General features: G+C 40.7%; 1 pseudogene; it reads left to right on the forward strand.

The window, feature by feature from the left end:
* Positions 1 to 25,009, forward strand: part of LOC110561551 (zinc finger protein 208-like) — a 41,464-nt pseudogene that overhangs the window by 10,698 nt on the left and 5,757 nt on the right.

Consider the following 25,009-nt stretch of genomic DNA (forward strand, 5'->3'; position numbering starts at 1 on the left):
ACCACATGTCTGTGAGGAAAGGAACAAAAAGCCAAACTGTGTGAGTGCAATGTGAAACCCTTTCATTTGTTACTCTTTTAATAGGTATATCATATGTCATAGTGGCTACAGGCCATGTGAGCATAGGGATATTAAAAGAAGCAACATCCCTCCCCCTTTCTCTTCCAGAACAATTAGGAGACGTGTAATAGTCCCCACTTTGAGTAGATTTTCTGAATGTGATACAAGTTTACAATTAATTGCTTTTTGAACTTCATTGGGAACAGCCACAAACTGACCCTGCAGAAAATCCCTGTGCGTACTAGGAATGTGGAAATTCTTCTGTTTATCGTGGCTCACTTAACAAATGTAGTATAACTCACACTGTAGGAAAATTTATGAATGCAGTCAGTGTGGTAAAGCTCTGAGTTCTTCCAGTTCTTTTCAAATACGTGGAAAACCTTATGTAGAAAAAGCATGCTATAAATGTGAGCCATGTAATAAGTTCTCTTACCATCACAGGTGTCTTCGAGATACAAAAGAACACATAAAAGGGAACACCATGCATGTAAACAAAGAGATAAAATTTTAAGATCTGATTCCTCTTTGCCATTAGACCAAATTATAAAAATAATTCATACAGATAAAAAGGTTCGTTGGTGTAATGAATGTGATAAAGCTTTCACATGTGCCAATTATCTTTGCAGATGTGACAGAAGTCATACTGGAGAGAAACCATCTGAATATACCCAGTATGGTGAAGCCTTTACATATGAGAATCATCCTCAAGGGCATGAAAGAATTCACACTGGAGAGAAACCCTATGAAGATAATCAGTATGGTGAAGCCTTTGTACATCACAGTCAACTCCTGATACATAAAAGAACACATAGTGGAGAGAAACCCTATGAATGTAACCAATGTGGGAAAGCCTTTGCATATAATAGTAGTCTCCGGAAGCATAACAGAATTCATACTGACGAGAAACCCTATGAATGTAATCAATGTGGTAAAGCCTTTTTACAACTTGATAATCTCCAAAGACATAAAAGAACACATACTGGAGAGAAACCTTATGTATGTAACCAATGTGGCAAGGCTTTTTCACAATACAGTTATGTAATTATACATAATAGAACACATACTGGAGAGAAACCCTATGAATGTAACCACTGTGGTAAAGCCTTTGCACGAAATGGTAATCTCCAAATACATAAAAGGATACATACTGGAGAGAAGCCTTATGAATGTAACCAATGTGGTAAAGCCTTTGCATGTTACACTAGTGTTCGAGTACATAAAGGTACACACATTGGAGAGAAACCCTATGAATGTAACCATTGTGGTAAAGCCTTTTCAAGTAATGTTAATCTCCAAGTACATAAAAGAACACATACTGGAGAGAAACCCTATAAATGTAACCAGTGTGGTAAAGCCTTTGCATGTCATAGTAATCTTCAAATACATACAAGAATACATACTGGTGAGAAACCGTACAAATGTAATCATTGTCATAAAGCCTTTTCACAACACAGTTATCTAAAAATACATGAGAGGATACACACTGGAGAGAAACCCTATGAATGTAACCAGTGTGGTAAAGCCTTTATAATTCACAGCCATCTCCGAATACACAAAAGAAGACATACTGGAGAGAAACCTTATAAATGTAATGAATGTGGTAAAGCCTTTACACAAGATAGTGGTCTTCTAATACATAAAAGGACACACACTGGAGAGAAACCCTATGAATGTGACCACTGTGGTAAAGCCTTTTCACAACTCAGTGGTCTCCTAGTACATAAAAGAACACATACTGGAGAGAAACCTTTTGAGTGTAACCAATGTAGTAAGGCCTTTGCATGCCATCGTAGTCTTCAAATACATAAAAGAAAACATACTGGAGAGGAAACCCTATGAATGTAATCAGTGTGTTAAAGCCTTTGCATATCATGGTTGTTTTCAAACACAGAATACATATTTGAGAGCAATGCTATGAATGTAAGCTTTGCAGGCTATTTGATTACACTGTGACCCATGAAAGTGTGTACCAGAAAAACCTGTTTCTGGTTGTGCTGTTTACATAAACTTTCTGTTTATTGTAAACTGGTTGTTGTGGTTTGGGTTGGCCGTAGCACACGCCTTTAATCCAAGAGCTTTATGTTTATTGCAAAGATGATTAAATAAAGACAGCCATTGGTCAAGAGGTGGAGCAAGCAACCAATTGACAGGGAGTAAACAGAAAAAAAACATAGAAAGTGAGAGGAAATCAGGAGGACATAAAAAGAGGTACAGGGGGAGTAGAAAGGAGGAACATTGAGTTTGAAGGGCATTTAAGACAGTGTGGAGAAAGAGAAGGGGCTTTTTAAGGTCATCTGGGTTGCTTTCTCTGCCTCTTTGAGCTAGCAGGCGTTCACCTCAGCATTTGGCTCCCAAGTCTTCATTGGTAAAATTGAATTATTAGGACTTTGCTAAAAAGCAACAATAAGCAATGTGGTAAAGCCTTAGCATGTTATAGTCATCTTCAAAGGCATGAAAGAAATCATACTGGAGAGAAAACCTGTGAAGGTATTCAGTATTATGAAGCTTTTGCACATTTCTATAATCATCATCATGAAAGTATTCATATTGGAGATAAATTTTATGAATGAAATCAATGTGATAAAGCCTTTGTGTTATGCCCCCCCCCACTGAGATCCAATAACTCAAACACCAGGTCAATGCAAATGAAACAAATTTACTGTAATTAATCTATTGATGAAGCAAGACCATAAATCAGACTTGGAAGCTGACCTGGGACCCCATCCCTCCTTAGGCCAGACTGTTACAGAGTTTTTAAGCTTGAAAGCCATCAAATTTGTGCCAAGTTACAACTACATTTTCCACCAGCCAGGATTTAGGGATAGAGACTTTCCTTATGTAGTTGATGTATGTCAACTGATATAGAGCATACATTTTCCAGTCTAACTAATCAAAGCTATTCTTTTGTGGTTAGGAAGAGGTATTATGTTTTGAGAACAAAAGATAAATAACAGAAGCCATATTAGGAACAGTCATAACCCTAACCCTGACCCTAAACTTAACCACTGTTCTCACCCTGACCCTGACCCTAACCCTGTAAACCATAGCCTACCACCTTACCCTCCCTTCTTACTCCAGCTTCTGCAACTTATACCTGCTCTTTAGGTGCTTATGCTTCTGATGATTGAAATTTCACTTGCAATGTCTAACTTCTTTATCTCTTAACTATACCTCTCCCAGTCTAGGCTCAGGTCTTTGGAGAGGTCTCTACAGATGAATTTTTGGGGGCACTGCACTTTTCTGACATCTATTCACTTCTGGCTTGGCCATCCTGTCAACACATTAGACATTGTCCTCCCATACTACATAGGCAATAGTTCTACAAACAAAAATAAAACACAATGAAAACTAGTAAAAGTGAAATGCACAGGCAGAAGTGGGAACTCCTTTTACTGACTGCATTGGGAGAGTCAGGTGTGCTGGAGGCTGCCAGCAAAGTTGAACAGTATCTGAGAGAGGAGTGAGGATTAAAAAAACTAAAGCAAGATACAGGGATCAGCTGGAGAGGACTGTCAGTAAAATCTGCAGCCATAAGTTTATTCCACAGTTCCTCTTAATAGGCAAAGCAATACAAGTCACATCAATACAAGGAAGGGGTTCATGGAACAGCCAGACTTTTCTTCAACCACTTCCCGGTAGCAGATATGGTCCAAGGTCACACAAACATGGTAAAGGAACTTGGAAAAGCATCCTACTTATCTCTGTCTCAATTGAAGGCCAAGGTGAAAACATGTTTTTCGCTGACAACTCAATAACAAAGCAGGTTGGCAAACAGGCAGCTCTCCACACAGGCAGCAGAGCATGCAGCCCCTGCTGTTGAACTAAAGCACACTTGTCTGGGGAGAGGGCACACATGCAGCTCTATGCTTTGTGATTAGGTGCACTTGAGCAGAGGACTAGGGAGAGGAAAGGATGAGGCAACCAAAGGGCAAGAGGCTGGAGAAAAGAGGAGCCAGGGTAAGGGAGTGGTAAGGAAGAGGAGAGAAGGCAGAGGAAGGAGTATAGGGAAGAGGCAGGAGAAGGAGGTGAGTCAGGAAAAGGGGTGAAGAGTCAGTTTCAGCTGGAGGTGGGGGCAGGAAATTGAGCTTAGGATAAGACAAATTATCCACAAATTATCAGCGCATATTAGCCCAATACAAACTTCAAATGTCAGCCAGTCAGGAGTTACCTGACATAGCCAACTGCACCTTAATCAACTTAATGCTTCAAAGTTACCTCCCAACCCCCAAAAAAGGTGCTGCTCATGAGAGCCTGTCAGACCTGAGCTTCCTGGGGTTCGGTAAAAGACCTTTCCCTTTATCTCTGGATGCACTTCTCCAGAGCATTCACCATCCTAGGAATGGCAAGGAAGAAAACTACCTCCTCATCTGACCACAGGGACTCCGGGTAGCCCTCCTCTGAGGAAATAAGCCCAAGACTCTTTTCAAATCCTCATACCAAGAAAGATGGCAGGTACCAGCCCATCTCCTCACTAGCTGCTAAGACCTAGTCTTCATTGAAGACCCTTCCTGTCACTGTTATCAACAATCTGGTGTGAAAGGCACAAACCTGCCACCAAGCTCCAGTCACTTCTGACTTTGGAGGTTAAGTGAGGGCTTGAGAAGGCATGTCCTTACAAAATATCCTTGTCAGACAACAGTGACAAGAAACAAAGTAATTCTCTCAAGGAAGTGTGGGCAGCTCCAGGGTGGAGTGAAGCTGATCAGAGGGGAGTTGGGGACAAGATTCTGCTGTAGAAGTGAGTGTAGTAGCTCCAAGCATGTTGTCAGAGGCTCACAATGGACAAGGGTGCTGGCAGTGGCAGACCCAGCTGGGCGTCAGCACTGGTTGTCTAGACCGATAGACGGGATATTGTCTGGTCCTAAGCACACAAGAGGAATCTCTTTGCTCTCAGGGTAGCTGGCCCTTCCTCCAGCTCTTCCCGTTTATGGCATGGGGAACACACTATCTCTCAGGCAGCAGTCATAGAAACCTCATTCTCTCACTCTCTCTCTCCACCCCCCTACTGGGTGCAGTGGCCTGCTTTGAAAACCTACTCAGGCCTCTGCACCAAGCCCATTCTGCTACCTTTAAGGCCAGCTCCTCCTAAAGCCCTTTCCTCATTTCTAGTTCCCCTACACCACCACACCAGCACACAACACCTTGATAACTCCTGTTGTTAAAAAGAAGATTTGAACACAGGGGTCTTCCCAGAGACCCATACTCCAACCAAGTACCAGGCATGGGGAAAACCTAGAACCCCTGTGCAGATGTAATCCATGGCAGTTTAGTGTCTAAGTGGGTTACATAGTAATGGGAAGAGGGACTGCCTCGGACACAATCTGATAGGCCTGCTCTTTGATCACCTCCCCCTGAGGGGAGAGCAGTCTTACGAGGCCACAGAAGATGACAATGCAGCCACTCCGGATGTGATCTGGTAGACTAAGATCAGATGGAAGGAGAGGAGGACCTCCCCTATCAGTGGACTTGGGGAGGGGCATGCATGAAGAAGGGGGAGGGAGGGTGGGATTGGAAGGGGAGGAGGGAGGGGCTTATGGGGGGATACAAAGTGAATAAAGTGTAAAAAAAATAATAAAAAAATGGGGAAAAAAAGCATTCCCATGGCTTGAAGAGGTGGCTCAGTGGTTAAGACTGCTTGCTGTGTCTACAGAAGACTGGAGTTTCGTCCCCAGTGCCTATACCTGGCAGCTCAGGCCAAGTAACTCCAGATCTAGGTGATCTGATGCCCTCCTCTAACCTCTGTGGGCATTTACACTTTATATGCACATAACCACAAATAAGTAATGAAAAAGAAAATAAATATTTGTTAAAGCTTCTCCCCTCCCACCCCCAAGGGAAAGTCCTTTTGACAAATGGTCCTGGGAGACTAAGATGACCATGTGTGGAAGAAAAAAGTTGGACCCTTATATCATTTCAAAATATTAGCTCAAGGTGGAGAAAAGACCAAGCACAAGACCTCAATCTATTAAATTCTTACCAAAAACCCAGAGCAGAAGCTTCCTTCTGGGCATGGCAGCTTATGCCTCGAATCCTGGCCCTCGAGACACAGAGGCCAGAGGGTCATAAGTTGGAGAACAGTTGGAGGATAAGGTCCTGAAACAAAACAAGGAGGGCTAAATAGTTATGACTGCTTGCCTTCCAAGTAGGAGCAGCACCCACATAAAAGCTGGCATGGCTGTGAGTGCCTATAACCTCAATATTTGGAGACAGAGATGGGGAGAGAGGGAGAGAAGAGGAGAGAGAGAGAGAGAGAGAGAGAGAGAGAGAGAGAGAGAGAGAGAGGTGGATCCTGAGAGTACACAGGCCAACCACTGTGGCCAAACAGTACCAAGTTTCAGATTTAGTGACTAAGTCACAAGACAACCACTCAAAGAGTGATAAAGGAAGACACTTGATGTCTTGCTATGACCTCTGTACATGCATTCATGTATGTGCATAGTTGTCTATGCATGTGCATGTCACACACACACACACACACAAAACACAAACACATATGCATGCACACACACCAAAACATCAATTACAACCATCATAAGTAAACTTTTGGTCTGGAGACATAACTCAGCACTTTACTAGGTCCTGGGTTTCTTCCCAGCACATCACAATCTTAACACATTGTTGATAATACAGCAAGGGTCATGGCCATGGCCAAGAAGAGTGTGGACACAAATCTCAGCCCTGCTTCTTACCAGCTATTATGTTATGTGGCCACCTTTCTTGGAAGGCTAAAATAGATATTACCCAGAATCGCAAGGATTTGGAAACTGAGGGAAGGCTTGTAGATGCCCGAGGGTTAGGCTTTGCTCTCCTTCCTGTTGCTTATCAGGGCCAGTCTGCAGCTGTCCTTTGTAACACCTATTACTCTGCCTACTCTGAATAGCTCCAAAGTACACTAGACCCTACACAGAGTTCAGTTCACATTAACTGATTATAAAGACCACATTCTGGGAGTGTTGTTTCCTGGGAAGGGCCCTGCAGCATAGGGGCTGGGGCAGTGGTAATAGGAATAGAAGCCAGGCTGTGCTATGCAAACACTCCACCACTAAGCTACATCCGTAATCCTCTTGATACTTGTTATTTTGAGACACAGTCAGAATACATTGACTAGGCCATTCTGCAGCTCACTGTATTGTAGGCAAGATTCCCACTTATGACCCCCCCCCCCTCTCAGCCTCCCAAGGGGTAAAGATTACAGGCTTTTCCCACTAGATCAGTTGAATATTTACTTGTTTATCTATATCTCTTGATCCTTACTACGTCTCATTTGCCAAGATTGACCCTGAATTTCTAGTGTCAAACAATCCTTCTGCCTCACTCAGACTCCAAAATGCCACACCCACGCCAGTGTCGCCATAGTAGCATAAGCTACAGGGCGGGGGATATGATTTCCCCGGAAATAATGCCCCCTGGAAGGTCCCTGGCAAACTCATCCCACTTGGAAAAGAGACGTGTTCTGAGATTTCTACGCTTCTTCAGTTGTGGCTCTGGGGCTGAAATAATGAATTCTTTGATCTTTCCCTGTGACACCTAAAACAGCACAACTGACTTTATAAAGAAATTTATTATTAGTAGATTGTTAAAGGCTTTAATAAAAATAAGTTTAAGGAAAGTAATGAATTAGATTTAGTATTAATAGGCATTAAGAATAGTAAAATAATAATAGGCTCCTTCTTAAGAAATAATAGCATGAGAGGTGCAGCTGGCGAGAGTTTCCCCCTCCCTTCAGTATCTTGTTCCTAGAGAAGATCATAAATCTTGGGCAGAACATATGGGAGGAGGGTTAACAAAGGTGTAGTTAGATTTTGATATAGAGAGGGACTTTGGCAGGCATCTGACTTAGCTCCTGACTTTCCTCTTCATTGGTTAGCAATAATGAAACTATATTTGAGGTTTCTTTTCCTTTGTTTGCTCTGATCAAAAAGTTTTTAGGCCAAGATTATTCGTGGGTACTGCTTTATGTTTGACTGCATTTTAAGTTAAAATGTGAACTTTTTATTCTTGGTAAAAGTCTGAATGTTCTGGAAAGTATGCCAATTTTAAGGTGCCTTTTGTAAAATCATTATAAAAATACTAGCTTGATTTCAGTAAAGTTGCAGCAGAGTCAAAACCATTAAGGTGTCTCTGTCTGTCAATTCTTCGCCGAAACCGTGTCTTCCTGTCTAAAGCCTTGTTCTCCCGCGGACGACGGGAGCCCGGCTGGGCCGGTCCGTGGCACCAAAACCTGTGACTTCAGTTTCCAACCTGAGTCCCAATTTCAAATTCTGTATCTCAGAATGTCAGCGCTAGGACAAGAATTAGAAACAATTCTTCTTCAAGCTCCTTCTATCATGAGGGAAACTGAGATTACAAAGTGCTGACAATTTCTCTGGAGGCCGCAGGACCTTAAATCCTAAGACTGTCATACTCTTCACTTTAGGCCTGGCCTCTAAAACTCACGCCTCTCTTTGAGGCTACAGAGAGGGCTCAGAGTTTCAGAACACTTGCTACCCTAGCCCTAAACATAACCTTAATCCACTGCCTACCTATTGTATTCCAGTCTACACACTAAAACCTCGTGTGTGTCAGTGGATGTTTTATTTACATGCATGTCTGCGCACCACTTTCATGAAATGTCTGAGGGAGAGAGAGACATATCCTAGAACTGGAGTGAGCTGACGTGAGGGTGCTATGAATGCAGCCCAGGTCCTTTGGAAGACCGGGTCCTCTTAACCATCGAACCATTTTCCAGCCCTAAAACTATTCTGTGACATCTGATACATTTATGGACCACACATTTCACTAGATGAGATCAAGTTTTTTTTAATTATTTCATTTAATTTTATTTATTTTAACTTGTTTGCATTTATTTATTTTACATGTACAAATGTTTTGCCTGCGTGTCTGTATGTGTACTGTGTGTGTCTGGTGCTTGCAAAGGTCAGAAGAGGACATTTAATAACCTGGAATTTAATAAAAAAATAAAGTAAAAAATATATAAACATATGTACACAAACCCTGGAACTGGAGTTAAGAATGGTGTGAGCCACAGTGTATGTGCTGAGAATCAAACCCTGGTCCTCCGCAAGAACAACAAATATCTAAAGGGCTGAGTCATCTCTCCGGACATGTTTTATTTTTTGTACTGGGTATTAAAAGTAAGGACCCCACATTGTAGGCAAGTGTCCTGTGACTGAACTACCTAGCCATCAATTTCTGCACTTTTCACTGAGGGACAGAGTCTCATTAAATTGTCCAGTAGGCCTTGGAGGCTGCCAATCCTTCTGCTGCAGACTCCTGAGTAATTTTGAGTTTACAGGCCAGCACTACCAGGGCTGGATTCAAAAATCACTTTAAAGGGTTGGGAGTGAGTTCACATATTTGTTTATTGTTTAAATATTTTCTTTCTTTTTTAATTTTTTTATTAATTACACTTTATTCACTTTGTATCCCCCATAAGCCCCTTCCTCCTCCCCTCCCGGTCCCACCCTCCCTCCCTCTTCTTCACACATGCCCCTCCCCAAGTCCACTGACAGGGGAGGTCCTCCTCTCCTTCCTTCTCATCTTAGTCTATCAGATCTCATCAGGAGTGGCTGCATTGTCATCTTCTGTGGCCTGGTAAGGCTGCTCCCCCCTCAGGGGGAGGTGATCAAAGAGCAGGCCAATCAGATTATGTCAGAGGCAGTCCCTCTTCCCATTACTATGTAACCCACTTGGACACTAAACTCCCATGGGCTACATCTGTGCAGGGGTTCTAGGTTATCTCCAAGCATGGTACTTGGTTGGAGTATGAGTCTCTGGGAAGACATCTGTGTTCAAATTTCTGGTTCTGTTGCTCTCCTTGTGGAGTTCCTGTCCTCTCCAGATCTTACTATTTCCCACTTCTTACATAAGATTCCATGCACACTGCCCAACAGTTGCCCATAAGTCTCAGTGTCTGCTTTGATAGTCTGCAGGGCAGAGCTTTTCAGAGGCCCTGTTTAAGTATTTTCAAGAAAATTGAGTTGATTGTGTCAATTTTCCATGCTACAGTAAGCATATACAAGTAGCTGTGTGGTTTTTGTTAGGATATATTTAAAAATGCCACACACAACAGATCTAATATGAAAGAGATTTATTGGATAGAGGTGAAGAGAGAGAATCAGAGGCAGAGGGAGTGCAAGAGAAGAGAGATAACAGAAAGAGCAGGTGGGAATGGTGGACTGGTTATATCTAAAGTACCTGGCCCAGGTGATGTCAAAGGACACAGGCAGTGACAAAGACATTGTCAGGCCCCTAAAGGCCCCTAAGGGAAGTCCCATTGAATTGCCTGAACAACATAACATACCACCCCCCCCACCTTTTTAATTAAAAAAAAAAAAAAAAAAAAAGAGGGGCTAGGAAGGGGTGGCAAGGCCAGCATGCAGATGCTGGACTGCTTCTCATATAAGGCAAGTTAAAGTATATAAATACAGGTTCCTTGGAAGTAGCTCTTGGTCACCATGCAAGGGAGGAAGACAGAAGAAAAGTAAGAGCACCAAAATGTCTGGATTACACGGTGAGGAGGAGGGGATAAGCAGGCATCTCTAAGGCCAGCCCCAAGAAACCTAACAAACCAGATACCAGGCATCTGTGAAGCCACCTACGGACCACCTGAAACCACCTGCACATATTCTGGGTCACCTTATAAGAGAACTCTAACCACATCCAATCTCTCTCCTGCCCTGCCCAGAGACGGTCTCTGTGAGCCCTTCTCTTAATAAACATACCACCCACCGTGTAACTTAATGCACAATCCTAACAGGAAGCCCCTGCCCTGGAAAGTTCAGGCTAGAGGGTGGGGTCTGCCAACCATACCCCCAACCCCGACCCTAGCAGGTAGGGACCCCAGAGGAATGGTGGGAGAACCTGCAGCTGTTTGTCTCAGCCTTGAAGTACACCATTCCAGCCTTTTCTTGATTATAAATGAATAACAGGTAAGGAAATCAATCACCTTTAGCTACTTCCTGCCACAATAACTAGAAAAAGCAAAAGGAATAAAATAATTGTTGTCAAAGGATTTAATTACATTCAAACATCTCAATTCATTTTTCTATTCTCGGAATTAAAGAGAAACATGATATTTATTTGAAGTTGTTCGGTGTGTGCAGACTTCTATGACACCTTCAACCTCAGGAAAAAAGAGAAAAACAGAAAACAAAAAAACAGGAAAGAGTAAAACCCTTTCATGTATTTCCGAAATTGCCCCCCACAGACTTGTGGGAAATGTAGTTTCGCCCTGTGTGACGTCACAAGCAAGGCCCAGGGAAACGCGGCTTAGGCATTACCTGTGTGCGCAAACGTTTCCAGAATCTTTCCTTGAGTTCGGTCCCGTGGATGCACCCTTCGCTGTTCTTCAGACTTGGGCTGGATTATTTGACCTTGAAGATAGGTACCAGCCGGGAGAGAGGAGTCCTACAAGCCGGAGTCACACTACAGGTCGGACAGGGAGCGGAGCTGTGGGTGGGTTTACGCAGATAGAACCTGTTGTGGAGGTTTTTGCGGTGACCTAGGCTGGGTTACTGAGTCCGGTCATGCCTGGAGAGAGGAGGATTGGAACCGTGTTTTTCTGCTGCCAGTTGTCAAGCACTGGAAACACGGCTTGGGGAGCCACGTTCCAGGTTGCCTCGCCCCCGGCACGGGCTGTGTCAGCTCACCACCTCATCTTGGGAGGTGTGTAATGTGCGTTCATGTTCCTGCTTTGTCGTGAAAAGATCCTGTTACCAGCTTAATGAGACTTAGTGACTGTTGTACTTGTGAGATTGTTGGCATATATCCCAAGTAGGGGCTCTAGCCTGCCAGGTATTCTTTAACAGTTTATAGAACAGTTTTTTGGGGGGAGTTGATATACTGGAAAGTCGTTCCATTTTCTTTGAAATGAGTCACTGCGGATTTTAAAAGGCCCCCCTTTGAAGATAAATCTCCCAGGTACAATACCACTCTGACCAGAACCCTCGAAGCAGCACTTCCATATGAGATAAAAGGCCCAGAAAGAGGATCACCGCAGAGATAGTAGACTCCTAATGTCTTCTGGTTTTTACATATTTTGCCACAATTAAGTCACGCCAAGGGTTCATTTGTCACGAGCATTCAAGTCTGTTAGAACAAACATTTATTTTTAACCACCTTATTTTAAATACCAATATTTGTGGATTATCTAGTTTTTATATGGAAAATAAACCTGACACTTCTCATTCACTACCTCTGATACTCAGGAAAACAATAATATTCGATTAAACATTTAAAATGGGAAAAGTATATTGCCTGATGCATATGAAGAAAACTGTTTTCTTGACGTCTATTATAGTAACATACCCTAACATTATAAACCCTTTTTATGTTCTTGTTTTTTACATAACTAAAATTTGTGGTGCATGCTTGACAGCAAGGCTTTTGGTAGATAGTGGCAGGAGAATCAGGGCTTCAAGATCATCCTTGGGAGGATTGAGGTGTTACTAGTGGAGCCGTGGCCTAGGCCATAACCCAGCATGTGCAAGTGCCTGGGTTCAGTCACTAACACTGCAAAAAACAAAAAAACAACAAACAAATAAACAGACACCCCCCCAAAAAAAAACAGTTATGGATGGCTCCTGATTAAAAAACTATCTTTAGCTATGGAGCAGGTTCAAGGACATCTTGGACTACAAGAGGCTCAAGCCTGAAAGCGAGGGTGCTGGAGAGATAGCTGTATGCATGATGTGTGTGCTTTGTAACCATGAGGACCTGAATTGGACCTCGTGTGTATACAGCTATATATATATGTATATGCAGATATATATATGTGTGTGTGTGTTTGTGTGTGTGTAAATACATATATATATATGTGTGTGTGTATAAATACATATGTGTGTGTGTATGTATAGTGTGGTTAAAAGGGAGGTGACTCCCTCCCCCGCCCCACCCCCAGCAATTAGTACAGAGCACACCCAGACACTAAATTCTCAGCACAAAGATTTATTGTCCTGAGTGGGTCAGTGGAGGTGGGGGCTGCAAGGACAGCAGCAGCAAGTGCGAGCAAGCAAGGAAAGCAAGAGAACAAAGAGGATGTTTCTGCCTGGGTTTTAAGGGGAAAACGTTGGTAAATCCTCATTAGACATATCAGACAAATAATGGATTTTGATAGTTGGACTTTGGTGTTTTGTCTCAGGAATGAGTCAGTGGCAAAATAAGGGAATAGACCGTGGGGGCCTCCTTTCGAAATGTAAGGGTTTTTATCCAGGGAGAGGAAAGGGGTAACAGGGCAAAACCTGTCTGCAGTGTTTGCCATCTCAGGCCTGCTAGAGCCCCTTCAATGGTGGCACGTGTTTGTAATCCCACCTCTGGGGAGAAGCAAACAGGTGACTGTCTTGGGCTTGCTCTCCAGCCAGACAGGCCTGCTTTTGGGACTTCTGGATCAATAAGTGACCTTGTCTCAAATAAAAGGTAGATGATGTCTGAGGAAGGAAACCTAAGGTTCTCTGGCTTCTGCGCACATGCATGTGAGCATTGGTGCATGCACAAGCGCATGTGTGTGCACACACAGAGTTGTAAAGTAGACTTTATGAATGTACTTTTTTAATGGTTCATGTCATCTGTCCTCACACCAGTAACCTAAGTTCCTGCAGTTGACATTCATTGTCATTTTCAGATCTTGTGCACGTGCTTAAGAAAGTCTTCTGATTATATTTGTTGTATACTTTGAGAATATGTGCTTGGTATATTTCTGTTAAAGTCATTGAATTTGGCTTCTGAGATATTTGTTTACATTTATTGAGTAAGGAAATAACCAAAATTCGGTAGTTTAAAAATAAGAACAGTTTTGATGAGCACATTTTGCAGTGCGTTCATTTGACAGTTCCTGTGCTACTGCTGGCTAGATCACAACTGACACTTTAGCCATCTGGTGCCTTGACTGAGACTGGTTGGTTTAAGATGGCTTCCCTCCTGTTTGTAGTAGCTTGGGCCTGCTCTTGCCTAGGGCATGTGTCCTGGCCATGGGGTTCTACATACTATATCTTGCCCAAGGGTATAACCAACAATGGAAGAGAATGTTTAAATCATATATTCTAATGTTTGTTTGACCAAACCTAGTCAAAAGACATTGTTGGAACATATTGTTCAAGCATTCAGACACAGGTAGGACCAACACTGGGCAACGTTGCTGGAAAACTATTCTGAAAGAAATCTGTGTACATTTTCCCTATATAATTGTGTTGTAAGATACATACTTTCCATGATGTTTGGGCCAGTGTGTTGCAGTGAGGTGTAGAATCCCTGCACCAATAGAACAAAAAACACAATGTATTTCTGTAGTGTTAAACAAAGACAGTGTTTATTTTGTTTAAATGACTAGACAGTATTTATAGGTAGCATTATATAACTATTCAATTGGTAGGAAATATATGTTTGCATTAACTCCAGATCAATTTTTTGTGTAATCTACATTATTAGACTTATAGATGCCTCTTCCCTGAGTCCTTTCTGTACCTCCTTCAGCTGTATTTTTCCACACAGGGGCATGTTGGTGCTTTCTAGCTAATGTATGGGGAGGAGACGAGGATTAGGGCCAAACAAGTTCCTTACTCACTCCATCTGCTTTCTGTCTTGTTGTATTTCCAGAGTAATTTTGGCATCTCCAAGAGCAATACAAGTGGAACAAACCTCTGGGGAGTTGTTATTCTTCATCTTATTTCTACATTTTATGTACTTTTAATTGTATATGTGATTTTAAATTAAACTTAGAAAAGAGTAACACAGAGATGGGTCAAGAATTCAAGGTCAGGATGACTGTGGTAGTGCATGCCCTTAATCCCAGGATTCTAGAGGCAGTGGCAGCTGGATCTCTGTGATCCTGAGGCCAGCATGACCTACATAGTGAATTCTAGGTTTGCAAAGCATACATAATGAGAGTCTGTCTAAAAAACTTTAATTGAAAATATATTTTAAAAGTCATCCTCGGCTACAGAGTGAGTTGGCAGCCAGCTCTGGCTATCTGAGACCCACCCTTACGAAAGAAAGAAAGAAAGAAAGAAAGAAAGAAAGAAAGAAAGAAAGAAAGAAAGAAAGAAAGAAAGAAGAAAGAAAGAAGAAAGAAAGAACGAAAGAAAGAAAGAAAGAAAGAAATTGTGAAACTTGTTAAAGTTGAAGCCTCAAGTCATGAAAAGCAGGTGTTGTATGACCCTATTCCTGGGGAGACTCAATAAATGCCTACCCACCCCAGATAAAGAACTGATGAGAGACAGAAGTAAGGAAAACACCAATGAGTTTCCCTGGGGTAGTTACTGGAGTATGGCTGAGGGGTTACTTAGAGGAGCAGAAGTAACTCAAGGACAGCTGCATCATCCACAACCCATCCCAGCATGGGTGATGCCTCCCCAAAGCTGGAAACCTTGAGCTCACTGCACAACCTGCAGGCAGCTCAACAGGGTGTTCTTTTCAGGTAGCTCAGGTGGTCTGAGCCAGTTTCAGGTGACTGGGATGGTCTCTGCTTGTTCCTGGCTAGTGGCTCAGCTACCTCTTCTTAGGCAGCGTAGCTTGTGTGAGAGTGTCTCAGCAGTCTTTACTGTCTGGGGACAGAGGGACCTAGTGTACCTGATCAGTTTGAGCAATTTCCTAAAGCAGTGGTTCTCAGCCTTCCTAATGCTGTGACCCTTTAATACAGTTCCTCGTGTTGTGGCAACCCGCAACCATAAAATTATTTTCATTGCCATTTCATCATAACTGTACTTTTGCTGTTGCTGTGAATTGTAATGTATCTATCTGTGTGTTCTGATGGTTTTGGGTGACCCCTGTGAAAGCCCCTAAAGGGACTGAGACTGACTTCTCTGCATAGGCTGTTCCACCTATATTTGTATCTTAATGAGTCTCCCTGCAGGTGGAAGGTTTTCCCTCTCTTTAGTGTACTCCACATTTCTATACACCAGCAGTTTGTATGAACTAGTCACTTAAATTGAATTTAAATTTCTCTTTTTTTGTCACGGCAGGGACACTTTTTCGTGATGCAGATGAACCAAAGAAGAGTTTACCTTTTCATAGAGCATGCTTACTCACTGGCACAATGTCTAAAATAATATTTTTTTTTCTTAGACATTCAACATAGTAGAATGTTTATCATTACCCACCTAGAATTAAACACTTTCAGTGTTTCCCAGAGAAAATACTGGCCTATTGCTAAAGCACAGCTCACCCAGAACATTTTCTGTGGCTGTTGAAATGTTGTGAATTTAGCTCCAGTAAAGTTATACTTACTAAAGAAAACTTAGACTCTGGATAATTGAGCCAACATCAAGTGCATAAACCATCTCCACACATTTTTCTCAATTCATCTCTCCATGTAGCATGTAGCATGGTACTTTGTGTGTGTTTGTATGTTTGTGTTTGATATACATACATATCACGTATATTTTCATTTCTTTGCACTTTAATTCAGTTAATTCTTTAAAGGCTCATCAATAGCCTAAAATATATTCAAATCCAAGGATTACTTTCAAGTCTTCGCTTGAATTTTCTGCCGTATTTAATAATGCATTTATCATTTTCTTGTGGATATTCATCTTAATTAGTCTTTGCCACCAGACACTGTGGTGGCCTCCGTGAGTGTTGGGATTAAAGGCGTGAGCCACCATGACCAGCTCAAGGTAATTTCTTAACTGTAACCTGTAAAATCAAAAGGTGAACTATATACTTCCAACATTTAAGAAATATCTATTACCAGTTCAAAGAGAAGCAATGGGGACATAGGGAGTAAAAAAAATAGACTAAAGCAAGACTGGTATCCAGCAGAGCAATTCCAAGTTCTGTAGCTTCATGCCAGGTGTATGAGGGCTTAAATGGCTCCGCACCAGATTTGCTGCCCGCAACATACCTGTCTCTCCCTCTCTTGAGCTAATTCTATTTCCTGTACCAGATATCCCACAGTTGTGGCATCTGCAATATCTTGGAATCTCCACTGCACCCCAGGTTTCACACTCATAGCTCTCTGAGATCATGGACAAGGAATCCACAACCTCTTCCCTTCATGGCCTTAACTCTTGCAGCATGTGGTCAGTGCTACCAAATTCTGCTGCCAGCTTTGCATGGACCCTTGCCTTAAGCCACATAAGCAGCAGCTTTTGTTTTCAGTTGCTCTCTAGGAGCTCAAAAGCTTTCACATGTTGGAAACTTAGCTGCATAGGGTCTTGCCCTGAAGGTTCCAGGGTTAAGCAGGCATCTCCTTAATGGCAGTCATGTCTTGGAATCGTGTGAGTTCAGAACCAGTCTCCAAAGGACCTCTGAAAATCTGTTTTGTTTTTCCTACTGTACAGTTTTCCTAATTCCTTCTGGGAGAGGATGGGAGGGAAGCTAACCGCAAAACTCTTTTGTTCTTTGCAAGATCCTTGAGATTGTGCTGGTTACTTTATGTCAACTTGACACAAACTAATGTCACCAGGAAAGAGGAAACCCAAGTTGAGGAATTCCCTCCATCCGACTGCCCTATGGGCATGTCTGTGGGGCATTTTCTTGATTAATGATTGATGCAGGATGACCTAACTTACTGCGTTCGGTGCCATCCCTGGTCAGGTGGTCCTGGGCTGTATAAGAAACCAAACTGAGTAGGTCATAGGCAGAGGCAGAAAGTAACCATTCCTCCATGATCTCTGCTTCAGCTGTTGTCCTCAGGCTCTTGCTGTGACTCCTTTAGTATTGGCATGTGAACTAGAAAACAGATAAACCCTTTCCTTCCTGAAGTCGGTATGGGTGGTGGTGTTTATCCAAACCTCAGAGAGCAGACTAGGACATTGACTTTACATTTCATTAGTAATTAGTGACTGGCTTTCTCGGTTTATTCTTGGCAGATAACCTTGACTGGAATTTCGTGGATTACTGGTAATGACACCAGAGAAGATAAATAGGGGAAATCTGTATTTCGTTGTGACTGCAAAATGTGGGGGGAAAAGAGGCTGGAGAGATGGCTCAGAGGTTAAGAGCACAGTCTGCTCTTCCAGAGGTCCTGAGTTCAATTCCCAGCAGCCACATGGTAGCTCACACCCATCTATAATGAGATCTGGTGCCCTCTTCTGGTGTGCAGGTGTACATGCAGGAATAAATAAATCTTTTTAAAAATGTGGGAAAATTTTTCTCAAGAAAATATAGTAGATAACTTATGATTGAAACCCATTACAGTGGTTCAAAAATCCAATAAATAGTTCCCCTTTTGAAGGCTTCTGATGGATGACCCTTTGTCTTGTTACCTGGCCATTGAAGTTTAGTCGTAAATCATATGGGAGGGAATTTGCTGTCCTAGAAGTGTTCATGTGTGATTTATTATTCACTTAATAGTTTGTTGTGAGAAAAACAAGTAAATTAATTCATTTATTTTCTGAAAATTTTAATCTTTCTTTTCCTTTTTAGGTATGAAGTATCAGTGCCTCATATTTTTTCACCTCCTTATGTAGAAACATTGATCTTGAGTGTTTTTCTGGATTTAAGCCAAATACTCTCTCTTTTAAAACTGTTAGTAAAGCGGAGAGCAGAACAACTAAGTGAAAGCTAATATCAATCTTGAACCAACAAAAAGAGGCTGTAAAAGTCTGTCTGATCTGCTGTCTTTTGAGTCAAATACAGAAAGAAATAGAGAAGGAAGAAGAAATGGCTGGTTCTAAGGTAAATGTGGCCTAAGACAAGGGCTTTGTCTTAATTTTCCTCCCAAAGTACATTGTATTAAAAACATGTAAATCTTTACTTTTATACACCTAGTAAACATTTTAAGTACTTTATTTATTTACCCTTCTTATAGCCAAAGTTATCTTTGTAAAATATATCTTTCCTTTATTCAGAATCTTCTCCTATTCTTTCACCGTCTTCCAAGCCATTAATAATTTGTACCTTGAATTAATGAACTGTTGTATTGAAAGTATTTTTATTGAAATAACTGTATATGGGAAGGCATTGAGATTCTACATTCCTATTGGGAATCTGTAGGCCTTTCATATTCCCGAGAGAGTGCCAATGCTAAATTTATAATCTGTCAGCTTGATGCACATGTGTCAGTAAAAGCACATTGAAGAGAAAGCTATTCATTTCCCAAACTAACTCAAAAAGTTTTGAATAGAATCTTTTCCCTTATACACCAAGGAAAAATTAATTACATTTTACAATTTTCAGAAACATGACTTCAGATCTGCAGAACTAATGAAAAAACCTATTATAATGAATGGTGATAAAAACTGCAAAGAGCATAAAATAAAGTTAAATAAATTATTTTTAAAAAAAAGGGGGGGCTGGAGAAATGGCTCAGTGGTTAAGAGCACTGACTATTCTTCCAAAGGACCTGGGTTCAATTCCCAGCACCCACATGGCAGATCACAACTGTCTCCATTTCCAAGGGATCTGGGGGCACATAAAATAAAGTTAAATAAATTATTTAAAAAAAAAACTGCAAAGAGGAAAACAAAGTAGCTCTAAGATTGAGATGCTGAGAGTGACGTATATACAAATTCAGACCTGCAGGAAGCTGGTGAAGGAACTTAGCCACTGTCATGAGTTCTGCACGTCAGAAACAAAAACATTAAATATTTATTGTCTGTTATTCTTGGATTTGATATGAACTAACATAGTTCTTGGCATTGGTAGAATTCCACTTTATGTGTACCTTATTCACATTCTTCTCTGTTATACTGAAAAAAGAAATTTTATTCTTTTTCTAATAGTGATTTAATTTCATGATTCTTGTTTGCATTTGTATTACCGAAACTTGTAATTCTCAAACGTGAATCAGGCGGATGGCTACAGTGCAGAGTAATGCCATCATTGCCCACCAGGAAAGCATACTGAAGACTTATTAGTCACCATCAGACAGAGGTCTGGCTACAGGGATCATTCTTTCTGGATGTTATATTGAAAAAAAGTGTGGCAATCTTCCAGTTGTTTGCTTGCTAACATGAGCCTTTGCATTCATGGGGGATGTTCCTGTTATTCTGGATCCTGGATTTCATGTGCTTGATGTGGAAGTGTGCTTTCACATACTATGCTCCACCTCCAGATCTTGCTGCTCAGGGTCTTCAACAAGATTTGCATTAAGGAGAGTGTCAAAGAAATGCAAACCTCCACCATATCAAAACACCCAATGCAAAAGCTGCTGTACCTGACAAAGCCTATCGTCTTTCTTAATAAGTGTTCTAAATGATTTCTCAGCATAATGCTTAAGGATGGAATTTCTTTTGGGACAGACCTAGAAATTAATTCATACATACATAATAGTAGTATGTTGAAGGGGAAATTAAAATTACCTTTCAGCTTTGAGGCTCTACGTAAACTTTAACCATAGTTCAACATTTATTCTATATTAGAAATATATAGCTGGCAGTTTATATTTCTCAAAGTATTTGCTGTTACATACTCAATATATAAATTCCATATATAAATTTAGTGAATCTTTTTGTGTTACAGTAAAGTCAATAATTGATTTTTAACCAATGCTAATTTAATTTGAGCTAACTATGAAGGATACTTTAGGCTTTAGAGGTGAAATCAGCAGCAGCCTCATGGGAAATAAGACAAGGCATTGAGTTTTAAATATAAACTTTTATCGTAAGCTGTTTCTTTGGGAACCAGAATTGAATGCTCCCTTGTTTTCCTCCAGAACTTGATGGTAAGACCCTATTGAAGATACCACAGGCTTAAGTCATAGGACGTGGAGAAATCAAGCTGGTCCTTACTGCTTAGCTTTCCTAGTGCTAAAAGGGTCTAAGTATGCTCTTGGGAGAGAAAAATAATCAGCAGTCTTACCCAGCTCTGAACCCTGTGACCTACAATAAATGAAATCATTAAGATTGTATGACTCAGGAACTATAGCATGTTTGTAGTTGCTTTTCTTAAATATTGTTATTTGTTTTTACATTTGAAAATTCTTTTCTTTCAGTGAGCATACACAGTATCAGGTGTCATTATGGCATTTTCAAACACAGTTTGTTTGTGTTCATTCTCCTCTCTCCTTTTGTACCTTTACACGGACCCACCTCTATATCTCCCTATCCTCCCAACCTCTTATCCCCTTGATGACGTATTTCTTTTTTATTAACCTTTCTTTCTGTTTCTTTGTATGTGTGTGTGTGAGAGAGAGAGACAGAGAGAGAGACAGAGACAGAGAGACAGAACATCGTACACGTGGAGTTCCAAAGGCAACTTGCAGGAGCCCATTCTCTCCTTCCACCATGCGGGTGTCAGGGATGGAACTCAGGCTGTCCCTTATCTGCTGAGTCATCTCACTAGTTTATTTTCAAATGCATGAAAAATTTTACTTTTTTCTAATATATAGCTCTATGTTTGCACATGCTATGTCAGATATAAATATTTGACTAGTTTTGTTTGTTTGACTTTGTAGTAAATTTTTTTAAGACTTTTTTTTTATTATGTATACAGTATTCTGTCTGCATGTGTGCCTGCGCACCAGAAGAGGGCAGCAGATATCACTATAGATGGTTGTGAGCCACCATATGGTAGCTGGGAATTGAACTCAGGACCTTTGGAAGAACAACCAGTGTTCTTAACCACTGAGCCTTCTCTCCAGCCCTGTAGTAAATTTTTAAAAATCTTTTTTTGCTTTAAAAATTGTTTTAAGCATTTTAGCACAGACACTTGATTTTGGCTTTTATATTCCTTTTCTATGCTTTTGAGGTCATATAAACCTAGCTGAAATATTATTTCTTCAGTTGTCTAGATTTTTAGCAACAGATGCCAGGAAAGAAAAAAAAATAACCAATAAATTGTGGTATACATGTGTAGTGGAATATTATTCAGATGTGAAGAAAAATGAAATCCTGTCATTGGAAACAAAATAGATAAATCGGGAAATAATTAATTTAGGAAGAAAAAGACATGTCAGTTGGTCTCAATCAAAATTTGATCTCAGGGACCAGAACATCAGGAAATGAGGGCTGGTGCTATGATATATTTAGTGGGAAGCAAGATTCTTAGGGTGTTATTATACAAAATGGTGACCACAAGTACCAGTGCATTTTAGGAAGCTAGATTTAGACTTTTGACCATAAAGAAATGATAAATGCTTGAGGAGAGAAATAACATGCAGTATAATGCTGGGATCCATTCCCAGGTGAGGTTAGGACCTGTAGAAGGGTACATGCAGTGAGGGAGAAAGGAGTCAGGCATATGGGGATCAGGAGGAGTTCACATCCTGACTGACTAGCAGTCTGGGTGCCTCTTTAACTTAGATACATATTGTTCCCAAACATAGATCATATCATTTTGTCCCTGGATAGGTATTTTAACTTTCACTTGGTCAGAAGTTTAGTCATCATTGATAAACCATGACAGGACAGAATTATTTGTTACAGTCATCTTCCCTCATCAATCCCACAACCCAACTTTTAATAATCTTGTGGTTTCAAGGGCTTATTTTGCCGAAGCATGACAGCCTGTTCTCAGGCTGGTAGCTCTTGCAGTTTCAAGGGCACTTGACAGAAAGAAAATATTCAAGCCAGCCAGGGCAGATTGTCATGTCCCAAACAGTGTATTAACAACTTTTAATAGTCAGAGTCCTAATTGTCATTAGGACCAGGAAAAGTCAGCCCAAAGCTGCTGCAGTTATTTAATTTCTGCCATAATACAGCATTTATATTTTATATATTTGTAGAATTTATTTATATATCTAATCTTGGTATTTTTCTTCCTTGGTCATGCAAGGAAGAATGAGTTCACTTTTTCTAAGAAAGGAGGTCTTAATACTTTATTCTTTTATCATTTATCCACATCATTCTTAGTCCATCAGTAGTAGAAAGAGGCTCTTAAATTAATCTGCTACCAACTTTTCTAGTGGCTCAAATATTATTTACGTTTTTAAGTTTACTTTGTTCTGATTATCCTATTCCTGAGTAAGTGCAGGAGCAGATGTGCCAAGAGTATCTTTGAGTCCAAACCTCATAAAGAAGTCTCTGTCATATTTACTTACTGGAGTTAAAACCTCCAGGGCGTAGGGAAGACTTTCAAGGTGGACCAGGTAAGGATATGTCCCTAAAAAGCAGGAGGGGTAGCATGGTCAGGACATTCCTGGGGAAGCTTAGAAAGCAGTACTCCTGGGAGAAGACAAAATTATTCATAAGAAAATTTCCATCAATTCAATATCCCCAACTTGAACAAATAATAAAAGACCTCCATGCATGTGACAAGTAGAGAGCAAGGCCAAAAAGTGGGAGACTGCACCACAGCGATTGCATCACTTGGCCCAGCTGTGCTGGATCTTTGTCAAGCAGCTGTGCTGGCTTTACAACGTTCACTGTTCCCATTAGATATGGCTGTGCCAGTATTATTGCTGTACTTTCTATGTTTTTAATGTGTAACTTATATAAGTTCTAGAATTTCAGTTTTATCTGTGAATTCTTCCTTTATTGTTCTACCTTACGGCTATTCAAACCAGTCATTGACATCACTGCTGAGATCCATACATATTCAGACACCCAGACCTTACCCCAGAGCTGTTGCTTCAGCATATGCATTTTAATTTCCTGTTGATAATTGCATGCATATATTTAGAATTTGTAGTGTCCTAACTCACCATATTTTTCTGTGAGAAAGGTACACAATTTATATAGTATAATACAGATTTAGCATTCACTATGTATAGTGTAGATTCCTTCAGGTTATAATTACATATGTCACAAAAATACTTACATGGCTTTGGTGGGTCTTACATCATTTTTCATTAAAGATAGATAATATATAAGATAATGTTACTGCATATCAAAGTATGTTGATTAATATTTCTTAAATCAGAACCACTTGTAGTTCTTTCATCTTTGGTAAAATTAGGAACTGACAGCAAATATATAACTTTATTGATTGGTAATTATTTATGTAATTTATTTATATTCAGGGGCAGTTGTCATTCAGAGATGTGGCCATTGATTTCTCACCAGAGGAGTGTGAATGCCTGGACCCTGCTCAGTGGGATTTGTATAGTGATGTGATGTTAGAGAATTACAGCAACCTTGTTTCTCTGGGTGAGGATCGCTACTCTACTGAATTCTTAATTCACTGTCAACGTTTGTAGAATATCTCATGTTATAGAAAATAAAATTATTATTAAGGTTTACTAGTCAGCTATATAATTATTATGATGGTTATTTTCTAACCTGATTCCAAATCAATAAATGACACAGACACTTGATAGATTTTAATAAGCCTTATTTCACCTGGAGCTGGACAGACCTCAGTCCTACATCCCATGCCATTTGCTTTAATCTTTCCTATCTGGGCTACTTCCCATCCAAAATAATATAAATACTTGGACATGCTTTCAATCTGGGCTACTTCGGGCCAGCCATACCGGTCCTCAGAACAGGCTCCTCTAGCCGTTTGTATCTCTCCATGCTAACTCACGGCAGTCCCTCTTCCTTCCTCCCTCTAGTACCTGTCTCCCCTTTCCGTGATTCATCTCTCTCTCCTACCTGTTTCATCTCTCTGTTTCTCCATCTCTCCCAGGATCCTTCTGTCCTTCAAGCCCACAAACCTTAGCTCCACCTCTCCTTTGCCCTGCCCAGGTGCAGGCCCTTTATTGGTCAAGCAGGGACTATTTGAGGAAGTGTTACACAGCAATGTTTGGGCATGCATGAGTGACTGCTCGGAGAAGACAGCAAGCAGACTTCCGGGAGCAAAATAATTAACTTTAGAATACAAAGCACCAGATTATGCCATAGCAATCTCATGCTTATGCTTTATAGCAAAGAATTTTATAGTTCTGCTTTTAAGGAAAAAATAGAAAGGTGGTGATAATAGTTTAGATAAGTTTTATTACATTTATTTTATTTTTAACCTCTTGTTTTGAATTATGAATTCTTTTCTCTAGTAGTAATTTTACAGATTCAGTTGAATGAGACATACCACACACATCTTTAAGTAAAATGATATACCCTTACTTTTCCTACATATTCTGTTTATCAGGAAACATTCAGAGAATTTTTTTTTCTACAAGCTTTCGTTATGT

The sequence above is a fragment of the Meriones unguiculatus genome, chromosome 3 (genome assembly GCF_030254825.1).
Source record: "Meriones unguiculatus strain TT.TT164.6M chromosome 3, Bangor_MerUng_6.1, whole genome shotgun sequence".
Classification (NCBI taxonomy): Eukaryota; Metazoa; Chordata; class Mammalia; order Rodentia; family Muridae; genus Meriones; species Meriones unguiculatus.